Source organism: Salvelinus alpinus, chromosome 19 (genome assembly GCF_045679555.1).
Source record: "Salvelinus alpinus chromosome 19, SLU_Salpinus.1, whole genome shotgun sequence".
Classification (NCBI taxonomy): Eukaryota; Metazoa; Chordata; class Actinopteri; order Salmoniformes; family Salmonidae; genus Salvelinus; species Salvelinus alpinus.
The window spans coordinates 16,164,296-16,176,458 of NC_092104.1; the positions used below are offsets into that span (position 1 = coordinate 16,164,296).

Below are 12,163 nucleotides of genomic sequence, written 5' to 3' on the forward strand. Positions count from 1 at the left end.
CTTGACAGTTTGTCCACTCATGCTTTGAGTACACGTCCTGGTAATCCGTCTGGCCCTGCGACTTTGTGAATGTTGACCTGTTTAAAGGTTTTGTTCACATCGGCTAGCATACAGTCATCCAGAACAGCTAGTGCTTTCGTGCATGCTTCAGTGTTTCTTGCCTGGAAGTGGGCATAAAAGGCATTTATCTCGTCTGGTAGGCTCTCGTCACTGGGTTGCTCACGTCTGGGAATCCCTTTGTAGTTCGTAATAGTTTTCAAGCCCTGCCACATCCTATCTGGTCACCTCTCTCTGGTCACATCTCTCTGGTAACACCCCTCTCTCTGCTCACCTCTCTGTATCTGGTCACCTCTCTCTCTCTGGTCACCTCTCTCTCTCTCTGGTCATCTATCTATTTCTCTGGTCGCATCTCGCTCTCTCTGGTCTCCTCTCTCTCTCTCTGGTCTCCTCTCTCTCTCTGTTCACCTCTCTCTGTTTCTGGTTGCATCTCTCTCTGGTCTCCTCTCTCTCTGGTCACCTTTCTCTCTGGACAACTCTCTCTGTTTCTGGTTGCATCTCTCTCTGGTCTCCTCTCTCTCTGGTCTCCTCTCTCTCTGGACAACTCTCTCCGGTCACCTCTTTTTCTCTCTGGTTACTTCTTTCTCTCTGGTCATATCTGTCTCTCTATGGTCAACTCTCCCTTTCTGCGGTCACCTCTCTCCCTCTGGTCATCGCTCACTTTCTGGTCACCTTTCTCCTTCTGTTCACCTCTCTGACTGGTCACCTCTCTGACTGGTCACCTCTCTGACTGGTCACCTCTCTGACTGGTCACCTCTCTGACTGGTCACCTCTCTGACTGGTCACCTCTCTCTGTTCACCTCTCTCTCACTCTGTACTTCTCTCTCTGGTTACCTCTCTCTTTCTGACCACATCTCTCTTTTCACTTCTCTTTCTCTGTGGTCACCTCTCTCTCTCTCTCTCTCTCTCTGGTCTCCTCTCTCTGGTCAACTATTTATATTTCTGGTCAACTCTCTTTCTATCTGGTCATCGCTCTCTCTCTCTCTTGTCATCTCTGTTTCTGGTCACCTCTCTCGCTGATCACTATTCTCTCTGGTCAGGTCTCTCTCTCTTTCTGGTCACATCTCTTTCTCTCTGATCACATCTCTCTCTGGTCACATCTTTCTGATAACCTCTCTCTCTATCTCTTTTGGGTCACTTCTGTCTCTCTGGTCACTTCTGTCTCTCTGGTCCTCTTCCTCTCTGGTCACTTCTGTCTCTCTGGTCCTCTTCCTCTCTTGTCACCTCTTTATCTCTCTGCTCACCTCTTTCTCTCTCTGCTCACCTCTTTCTCTCACTCTGGTCATCTCTCTCTGGTCACCTCGCTCTGGTCACCTCTCTCTCTCTTTGGTCAGCTCTCTCTCTGGTCACCTCTCTCTCTGGTCATCTCTCTTTCTCTCTTGTCTCCTCTATCTGGTCTCCTCTCTCTGGTCTCCTCTCTCTCTCTTTTCATCTCTCTCTTTCTGGTCTCCTCTCTCTCTCTGGTCATCTTGTCACACCCTGATCAGTTTCACCTGTCCTTGTTATTGTCTCCAACCCCTCCAGTTGTCGCTTGTTATTCCTGGTTTATTAAATCCCTGTGTTTCCTGTCACTCTGTGCCAGTTCGTCTTGTATGTTCCAAGTCAACCAGTGTGTTTTTCCCATGCTCCTGCCTTTTCTATTCTCCTTTACAAGTCCTCCTAGTTTTGACCATTGCCTGTTTCCCGGACTCTCTACCCGCCTGCCTGACCATTCTGCCTGCACTGACCTCGAGCCTGCCTGCACTGCACTGACGTTTTGCCTGTCCAAAACCATTGTCTTGCCTATCCCTTTTGGATATAATAAATATAAAAAACTCAAACCATCTGTGTCCTGTGTCTGCATCTGGGTCTCGCCTTGTGCCCTTTTACATCTCTCTTTCTCTAGTCTCCTCTCAATCCAATTCAAAGGGCTTAGTTGGCATGGGAAACATATGTTAATATTGCCAAAGCAAGTGAATTAGATAATATACAAAAGTGAAATAAACAATAAAAATGAACAGTAAACATTACTATCACAGAAGTTCCAAAAGAGTAAAGACATTATAAATGTCATATTATGTATATGTACAGTGTTGTAATGATGTGCAAACGGTTAAAGTACAAAATGGAAAATAAATGTGATGGCACACTGTGGTAATTCACCCAGTAGATATGGGAGTTTATCAAAATCGGGTTTGTTTTCGAATTCTTTGTGAATCTGTGTAATCTGAGGGAAATATGTGTCTCTAATTTGGTGATACATTTGGCAGGAGGTTAGGAAGTGCAGCTCAGTTTCCACCTCATTTTGTGCACATAGCCTGTCTTCTCTTGAGTGCCAAGTCTGCCTACGGCGGCCTTTCTCAATAGCAAGGCTATGCTCACTGAGTCTGTACATAGTCAAAGCTTTCCTTAAGTTTGGGTCAGTCACAGTGGTCAGGTATTCTGCCACTGTGTACTCTCTCTCTCTATCTGGTCACATCTCTTTCTCTGGTCAACTCTCTTTCTTTGGTCGTTTCTCTCTCTATCTGGTTGCATCTCTCTCTCTTTATCTGGTCACCTCTCTCTATCTTGTCACCTCTCTTTCTCTGGTCAACTCTCTTTCTCTGGTCGCATCTCTTGCTCTCTGGTCGCATCTCTCTCTCTCTGGTCGCATCTCTCGCTCTCTGGTCGCATCTCTCGCTCTCTGGTCGCATCTCTCGCTCTCTGGTCGCATCTCGCTCTCTGGTCTCCTCTCTCTCCGGTCACTTCTCTCCCTCTGGTCTCCTCTCTCTCTGGTCACTTCTCTCTCTGGTCACTTCTCTCTCTCTGGTCACTTCTCTCTCTCTGGTCACTTCTCTCTCTCTGGTCTCCTCTCTCTCTGGTCACTTCTCTCTCTCTGGTCACTTCTCTGTATCTGGTCACTTCTCTGTCTCTGGTCACTTCTCTCTCTCTGGTCTCCTCTCTCTCTGGTCTCCTCTCTCTCTGGTCTCCTCTCTCTCTGGTCTCCTCTCTCTCTGGTCTCCTCTCTCTCTCTGGTCACTTCTCTCTCTCTGGTCTCCTCTCTCTCTGGTCTCCTCTCTCTCTGGTCTCCTCTCTCTCTGGTCTCCTCTCTCTCTGGTCTCCTCTCTCTCTGGTCACTTCTCTCTCTCTGGTCTCCTCTCTCTCTGGTCTCCTCTCTCTCTGGTCTCCTCTCTCTCTGGTCTCCTCTCTCTCTGGTCTCCTCTCTCTCTGGTCTCCTCTCTCTCTGGTCTCCTCTCTCTCTGGTCACTTCTCTCTCTCTGGTCATTTCTCTCTCTGGTCATTTCTCTCTCTGGTCATTTCTCTCTCTGGTCACTTCTCTCTCTCTGGTCACTTCTCTCTCTCTGGTCTCCTCTCTCTCTGGTCTCCTCTCTCTCTGGTCTCCTCTCTCTCTGGTCTCCTCTCTCTCTGGTCACTTCTCTCTCTCTGGTCACTTCTCTCTCTCTGGTCACTTCTCTCTCTCTGGTCACTTCTCTCTCTCTGGTCACTTCTCTCTCTCTGGTCACTTCTCTCCCTCTGGTCACTTCTCTCTCTCTGGTCACTTCTCTCTCTGGTCTCCTCTCTCTCTCTGGTCACTTTTCTCTCTCTGGTCACTTCTCTCTCTCTGGTCTCCTCTCTCTCTGGTCACTTCTCTCTCTCTGGTCACTTCTCTCTCTCTGGTCACTTCTCTCTCTGGTCACTTCTCTCTCTGGTCACTTCTCTCTCTGGTCACTTCTCTCTCTCTGGTCACTTCTCTCTCTCTGGTCACTTCTCTCTCTCTGGTCACTTCTCTATCTCTGGTCACTTCTCTCTCTCTGGTCACTTCTCTCTCTCTGGTCACTTCTCTCTCTCTCTGGTCACTTCTCTCTCTGGTCACTTCTCTCTCTCTGGTCACTTCTCTCTCTCTGGTCACTTCTCTCTCTCTGGTCACTTCTCTCTCTGGTCTCCTCTCTCTCTGGTCTCCTCTCTCTCTGGTCTCCTCTCTCTCTGGTCACTTCTCTCTCTCTGGTCACTTCTCTCTCTCTGGTCACTTCTCTCTCTCTGGTCACTTCTCTCTCTCTGGTCACTTCTCTCTCTGGTCACTTCTCTCTCTCTGGTCACTTCTCTCTCTGGTCACTTCTCTCTCTCTGGTCTCCTCTCTCTCTGGTCTCCTCTCTCTCTGGTCTCCTCTCTCTCTGGTCTCCTCTCTCTCTCTGGTCACTTCTCTCTCTCTGGTCTCCTCTCTCTCTGGTCTCCTCTCTCTCTCTGGTCACTTCTCTCTCTGGTCACTTCTCTCTCTGGTCTCCTCTCTCTCTGGTCTCCTCTCTCTCTGGTCTCCTCTCTCTCTGGTCTCCTCTCTCTCTGGTCACTTCTCTCTCTCTGGTCATTTCTCTCTCTGGTCATTTCTCTCTCTGGTCATTTCTCTCTCTGGTCACTTCTCTCTCTCTGGTCACTTCTCTCTCTCTGGTCTCCTCTCTCTCTGGTCTCCTCTCTCTCTGGTCTCCTCTCTCTCTGGTCTCCTCTCTCTCTGGTCACTTCTCTCTCTCTGGTCACTTCTCTCTCTCTGGTCACTTCTCTCTCTCTGGTCACTTCTCTCTCTCTGGTCACTTCTCTCTCTCTGGTCACTTCTCTCCCTCTGGTCACTTCTCTCTCTCTGGTCACTTCTCTCTCTGGTCTCCTCTCTCTCTCTGGTCACTTTTCTCTCTCTGGTCACTTCTCTCTCTCTGGTCTCCTCTCTCTCTGGTCACTTCTCTCTCTCTGGTCACTTCTCTCTCTCTGGTCACTTCTCTCTCTGGTCACTTCTCTCTCTGGTCACTTCTCTCTCTGGTCACTTCTCTCTCTCTGGTCACTTCTCTCTCTCTGGTCACTTCTCTCTCTCTGGTCACTTCTCTATCTCTGGTCACTTCTCTCTCTCTGGTCACTTCTCTCTCTCTGGTCACTTCTCTCTCTCTCTGGTCACTTCTCTCTCTGGTCACTTCTCTCTCTCTGGTCACTTCTCTCTCTCTGGTCACTTCTCTCTCTCTGGTCACTTCTCTCTCTGGTCTCCTCTCTCTCTGGTCTCCTCTCTCTCTGGTCTCCTCTCTCTCTGGTCACTTCTCTCTCTCTGGTCACTTCTCTCTCTCTGGTCACTTCTCTCTCTCTGGTCACTTCTCTCTCTCTGGTCACTTCTCTCTCTGGTCACTTCTCTCTCTCTGGTCACTTCTCTCTCTGGTCACTTCTCTCTCTCTGGTCTCCTCTCTCTCTGGTCTCCTCTCTCTCTGGTCTCCTCTCTCTCTGGTCTCCTCTCTCTCTCTGGTCACTTCTCTCTCTCTGGTCTCCTCTCTCTCTGGTCTCCTCTCTCTCTCTGGTCACTTCTCTCTCTGGTCACTTCTCTCTCTGGTCTCCTCTCTCTCTGGTCTCCTCTCTCTCTGGTCTCCTCTCTCTCTGGTCACCTCTCTCTCTCTGGTCACTTCTCTCTCTCTGGTCTCCTCTCTCTCTCTGGTCACTTCTCTCTCTCTGGTCTCCTCTCTCTCTGGTCTCCTCTCTCTCTGGTCTCCTCTCTCTCTCTGGTCACTTCTCTCTCTGGTCACTTCTCTCTCTGGTCACTTCTCTCTCTGGTCTCCTCTCTCTCTGGTCTCCTCTCTCTCTCTGGTCACTTCTCTCTCTGGTCACTTCTCTCTCTGGTCTCCTCTCTCTCTGGTCTCCTCTCTCTCTCTGGTCTCCTCTCTCTCTGGTCACCTCTCTCTCTCTGGTCACTTCTCTCTCTCTGGTCTCCTCTCTCTCTGGTCTCCTCTCTCTCTGGTCTCCTCTCTCTCTGGTCTCCTCTCTCTCTCTGGTCACTTCTCTCTCTGGTCACTTCTCTCTCTGGTCTCCTCTCTCTCTGGACTCCTCTCTCTCTGGTCTCCTCTCTCTCTCTGGTCACTTCTCTCTCTCTGGTCTCCTCTCTCTCTGGTCACTTCTCTCTCTCTGGTCTCCTCTCTCTCTGGTCACTTCTCTCTCTCTGGTCTCCTCTCTCTCTCTGGTCACTTCTCTCTCTCTGGTCTCCTCTCTCTCTGGTCACTTCTCTCTCTCTGGTCACTTCTCTCTCTCTCTGGTCACTTCTCTCTCTCTGGTCACTTCTCTCTCTCTCTGGTCACTTCTCTCTCTCTCTGGTCTCCTCTCTCTCTGGTCACTTCTCTCTCTCTCTGGTCACTTCTCTCTCTCTGGTCTCCTCTCTCTCTGGTCACTTCTCTCTCTGGTCTCCTCTCTCTCTGGTCACTTCTCTCTCTCTGGTCACTTCTCTCTCTGGTCACTTCTCTCTCTCTGGTCACTTCTCTCTCTCTGGTCACTTCTCTCTCTCTGGTCTCCTCTCTCTCTCTGGTCACTTCTCTCTCTCTGGTCACCTCTCTCTCTCTGGTCACTTCTCTCTCTGGTCTCCTCTCTCTCTGGTCTCCTCTCTCTCTCTGGTCACTTCTCTCTCTCTGGTCTCCTCTCTCTCTGGTCTCCTCTCTCTCTCTGGTCACTTCTCTCTCTCTGGTCTCCTCTCTCTCTGGTCTCCTCTCTCTCTGGTCTCCTCTCTCTCTGGTCTCCTCTCTCTCTCTGGTCACTTCTCTCTCTGGTCACTTCTCCCTCTGGTCTCTTCTCTCTCTGGTCACTTCTCTCTCTCTCTGGTCTCCTCTCTCTCTGGTCTCCTCTCTCTCTGGTCACTTCTCTCTCTCTCTGGTCACTTCTCTCTCTCTGGTCACTTCTCTCTCTCTCTGGTCACTTCTCTCTCTCTCTGGTCTCCTCTCTCTCTGGTCACTTCTCTCTCTCTCTGGTCACTTCTCTCTCTCTGGTCTCCTCTCTCTCTGGTCACTTCTCTCTCTTGTCTCCTCTCTCTCTGGTCACTTCTCTCTCTCTGGTCACTTCTCTCTCTCTGGTCACTTCTCTCTCTGGTCACTTCTCTCTCTCTGGTCACTTCTCTCTCTGGTCTCCTCTCTCTCTCTGGTCACTTCTCTCTCTGGTCACTTCTCTCTCTCTGGTCACTTCTCTCTCTGGTCGCCTCTCTCTCTCTGGTCACTTCTCTCTCTCTGGTCACTTCTCTCTCTCTGGTCACTTCTCTCTCTCTGGTCACTTCTCTCTCTGGTCTCCTCTCTCTCTGGTCTCCTCTCTCTCTGGTCACTTCTCTCTCTGGTCTCCTCTCTCTCTGGTCTCCTCTCTCTCTGGTCTCCTCTCTCTCTCTGGTCACTTCTCTCTCTCTGGTCTCCTCTCTCTCTGGTCACTTCTCTCTCTCTGGTCACTTCTCTCTCTCTCTGGTCACTTCTCTCTCTCTGGTCACTTCTCTCTCTCTCTGGTCACTTCTCTCTCTCTGGTCTCCTCTCTCTCTGGTCACTTCTCTCTCTCTGGTCTCCTCTCTCTCTGGTCACCTCTCTCTCTCTGGTCACTTCTCTCTCTGGTCACTTCTCTCTCTCTTTGGTCACTCCTCTCTCTCTGGTCACTTCTCTCTCTCTGGTCACTTCTCTCTCTGGTCACTTCTCTCTCTCTGGTCACTTCTCTCTCTCTGGTCTCCTCTCTCTCTGGTCTCCTCTCTCTCTGGTCTCCTCTCTCTCTCTGGTCACTTCTCTCTCTCTGGTCTCCTCTCTCTCTGGTCTCCTCTCTCTCTGGTCTCCTCTCTCTCTCTGGTCACTTCTCTCTCTCTGGTCTCCTCTCTCTCTCTGGTCTCCTCTCTCTCTCTGGTCACTTCTCTCTCTGGTCACTTCTCTCTCTCTGGTCACTTCTCTCTCTGGTCTCCTCTCCCTCTGGTCTCCTCTCTCTCTGGACTCCTCTCTCTCTGGTCACTTCTCTCTCTCTGGTTACTTCTCAATTCAATTGACTTTATTGACATGGCAAGTTCATTATTACTTACATTGTCAAAGTATACATATCGAAAAATAAAAATCTAATATATATATGTATATATATACAAAATATATATATATTTATATATAAATAAATGGTGGAACCAACAGCAATAATAATAGTAGTAGTGGACATGGGATTACCATTAACAGCAACTACAACAACAATATTAATCAGAACAACAATACATTAAAGCAACAGTAGTAGACCAGTGTCAACATGACTTGAGAAGACATATGACCTGGTATGAAAGACAAAACAAAACTAAGCTAAATGGGAAATATTATCAACATTACTTTGCATTTTTCACTGGCTGTCCCTCAGGTTGTGGCAGGAGGACACATATTTGGCTGCCAAAACTGCACATTTTGGCTTTTCACCCAATAAATATTTGATTTTTTCTTCATCTTTTATAGTTTCAAATTCTTTGTATTGAGTTATAATTTTGGGAAAGAAATATGCTCTTAGGTCTGAGTATTTGTCACAGTGTAGTAGGAAATGCACCTCTGTCTCTACCTCTCCCCTGGAGCAGAGTGAGCACAGCCTGTCCTCTCTGGGCAGCCAGGTTTGTCTGTGACGACCGGTCTCTATAGCCAGACTGTGCTCACTGAGTCTGTACCTAGTCAATGTTTTCCTCAGTTTTCTATCAGTCACAGTGGTCAGATAGTCTGCCACCATGTACTGTCTGTTTAGAGACAAATAGCATTGAAGTTTACTTTGATTTTTTGTGGTGTCTTTCCAATAGGTTATATATTTTTCTTTTTGTTTTGTGATGATTTGGTTGGGCCAGATTTTCTGAGGGCTGTCCCGAGGCTCTATGGGGTTGGTTTGGGTTGGTGAACTGAGCCTCAGAACCAGCTGGCTGAGGGGACTCTTCTCTGGTTTCATCTCTTGACATTGTAGAGCTGTGTGATGGAATGTTTTGGGGTCACTTGTTTTTAGATGGTTGTAAAATTTGATGGCTCTTTTTTCTATTCGAATGAGGAGGGGGTATTGGCCCAATTCTGCCCTACATGCGTTATTTGGAGTTTTTCTTTGTACTTGCAAAACAGTCTTGCAAAACTCTGCATGCAATATTTCAATTGGATGTTTGTCCCATTTGGTAAATTCATTATTAGAGATTGGACCCCATACTTCACTACCATATAGAGCAATTGGTTCTATAACTGATTGAAAAATTTTGAGCCAGATTCTAATTGGAATTTCAATTTTGATGTTCCTTTTAATGGCATAGAATGCTCTTCTTGCTTTGTCTCTCAGCTCATTCACAGCCATGTGAAAGCTACCTGTGTTGCTGATATTTAGTCCTAGATATGTGTAGTTTTTGGTGTGTTCTAATAGAACTGTGTCCAAATAGAATTTATATTTGTCATCCTTATTTCCCGACCTTTTTTGGAATATCATTATATTTGTTTTTTTTAGGTTAACGGTCAGAGCCCAGGTCTGACAGAACCTGTGAAGACGATCTAGGTGCTGCTGTAACCCCTCTTTAGTGGGAGACAGCAGCACCAGGTCATCTGCGTACAGCAGACACTTGATTTCAGTGTTGTGTAGGGTGATACCAGGTGCTGCCGATTCTTCTAATATTTTTGCCAATTCATTAATGTAGATGTTAAATAATGTTGGACTTATTGGGCAGCCCTGTTTCACTCCACGCCCCTGAGAGAAGAAGTCTGTTTGCTTGTTGCCAATTTTAACCGCACATTTGTTTTTAGTGTACATTGATTTAATAAAATCATATGTTTTCCCTCCAATACCACTTTCTATTAGTTTATAAAAAAGACCTTCGTGCCAAATTGAATCAAATGCTTTCTTGAAATCTACAAAACACGAGTAGATTTTGCCTTTGTTTTGGTTAACTTGTTTATCAATTAGAGTGTGGAGGGTGTAAATGTGGTCTGTTGTACGATAATTTTTTAGAAATCCAATCTGGCTTCTGCTCAGGACGTTGTGTTCGTCAAGGAAATGATGTAGTCTGCTATTTATAATACTGCAGAGAATTTTCCCCACTTCTCTCTCTCTGGTCTCCTCTCTCTCTGGTTTCCTCTCTCTCTGGTCTCCTCTCTCTCTGGTCACTTCTCTCTCTGGTCACTTCTCTCTCTGGTCTCCTCTCTCGCTGGTCTCCTCTCTCTCTGGTCTCCTCTCTCTCTCTGGTCACTTCTCTCTCTCTGGTCTCCTCTCTCTCTCTGGGCACATCTCTCTCTCTGGTCTCCTCTCTCTCTGGTCACTTCTCTCTCTCTGGTCACTTCTCTCTCTCTCTGGTCACTTCTCTCTCTGGTCTCCTCTCTCTCTGGTCACTTCTCTCTCTCTCTGGTCACTTCTCTCTCTCTGGTCACTTCTCTCTCTGGTCTCCTCTCTCTCTGGTCACTTCTCTCTCTCTGGTCACTTCTCTCTCTCTGGTCACTTCTCTCTCTGGTCTCCTCTCTCTCTGGTCACTTCTCTCTCTGGTCTCCTCTCTCTCTGGTCACTTTTCTCTCTCTCTGGTCACTTCTCTCTCTCTGGTCTCCTCTCTCTCTGGTCTCCTCTCTCTCTGGTCACTTCTCTCTCTGGTCACTTCTCTCTCTGGTCTCCTCTCTCTCTGGTCACTTCTCTCTCTCTGGTCACTTCTCTCTCTCTGGTCACTTCTATCTCTCTGGTCACTTCTCTCTCTGGTCTCCTCTCTCTCTGGTCTCCTCTCTCTCTGGTCACTTCTCTCTCTGGTCACTTCTCTCTCTGGTCTCCTCTCTCTCTGGTCTCCTCTCTCTCTGGTCTCCTCTCTCTCTGGTCTCCTCTCTCTCTCTGGTCACTTCTCTCTCTCTGGTCTCCTCTCTCTCTCTGGTCACTTCTCTCTCTCTGGTCTCCTCTCTCTCTGGTCACTTCTCTCTCTCTGGTCACTTCTCTCTCTCTGGTCACTTCTCTCTCTGGTCTCCTATCTCTCTGGTCACTTCTCTCTCTCTGGTCACTTCTCTCTCTCTGGTCACTTCTCTCTCTGGTCTCCTCTCTCTCTGGTCACTTCTCTCTCTCTGGTCACTTCTCTCTCTCTGGTCACTTCTCTCTCTCTGGTCACTTCTCTCTCTCTGGTCACTTCTCTCTCTCTGGTCACTTCTCTCTGGTCTCCTCTCTCTCTGGTCACTTCTCTCTCTCTGGTCACTTCTCTCTCTGGTCACTTCTCTCTCTCTGGTCACTTCTCTGTCTGGTCTCCTCTCTCTCTGGTCACTTCTCTCTCTCTGGTCACTTCTCTCTCTCTGGTCACTTCTCTCTCTCTGGTCACTTCTCTCTCTGGTCACTTCTCTCTCTCTGGTCACTTCTCTCTCTGGTCACTTCTCTCTCTCTGGTCTCCTCTCCCTCTGGTCTCCTCTCTCTCTGGTCTCCTCTTCTTCTGGTGACTTCTCTCTCTGGTTACTTCTCTCTCTCTGGTCTCCTCTCTCTCTGGTCTCCTCTCTCTCTGGTCTCCTCTCTCTCTGGTCACTTCTCTCTCTGGTCACTTCTCTCTCTGGTCTCCTCTCTCTCTGGTCTCCTCTCTCTCTGGTCTCCTCTCTCTCTGGTCTCCTCTCTCTCTCTGGTCACTTCTCTCTCTCTGGTCTCCTCTCTCTCTCTGGTCACTTCTCTCTCTCTGGTCACTTCTCTCTCTCTGGTCACTTCTCTCTCTCTCTGGTCACTTCTCTCTCTGGTCTCCTCTCTCTCTGGTCACTTCTCTCTCTCTCTGGTCACTTCTCTCTCTCTGGTCACTTCTCTCTCTGGTCACTTCTCTCTCTCTGGTCACTTCTCTCTCTGGTCTCCTCTCTCTCTCTGGTCACTTCTCTCTCTGGTCACTTCTCTCTCTCTGGTCACTTCTCTCTCTGGTCGCCTCTCTCTCTCTGGTCACTTCTCTCTCTCTGGTCACTTCTCTCTCTCTGGTCACTTCTCTCTCTGGTCTCCTCTCTCTCTGGTCTCCTCTATCTCTGGTCACTTCTCTCTCTGGTCTCCTCTCTCTCTGGTCTCCTCTCTCTCTGGTCTCCTCTCTCTCTCTGGTCACTTCTCTCTCTCTGGTCTCCTCTCTCTCTGGTCACTTCTCTCTCTCTGGTCACTTCTCTCTCTCTCTGGTCACTTCTCTCTCTCTGGTCACTTCTCTCTCTCTCTGGTCACTTCTCTCTCTCTGGTCTCCTCTCTCTCTGGTCACTTCTCTCTCTCTGTTCTCCTCTCTCTCTGGTCACCTCTCTCTCTCTGGTCACTTCTCTCTCTGGTCACTTCTCTCTCTCTTTGGTCACTCCTCTCTCTCTGGTCACTTCTCTCTCTCTGGTCACTTCTCTCTCTGGTCACTTCTCTCTCTCTGGTCACTTCTCTCTCTCTGGTCTCCTCTCTCTCTGGTCTCCTCTCT

General features: G+C 48.4%; 1 pseudogene; it reads left to right on the forward strand.

Moving 5' to 3' along the window:
• Positions 1-12,163, forward strand: part of LOC139546018 (F-box/LRR-repeat protein 17-like) — a 605,954-nt pseudogene that overhangs the window by 497,572 nt on the left and 96,219 nt on the right.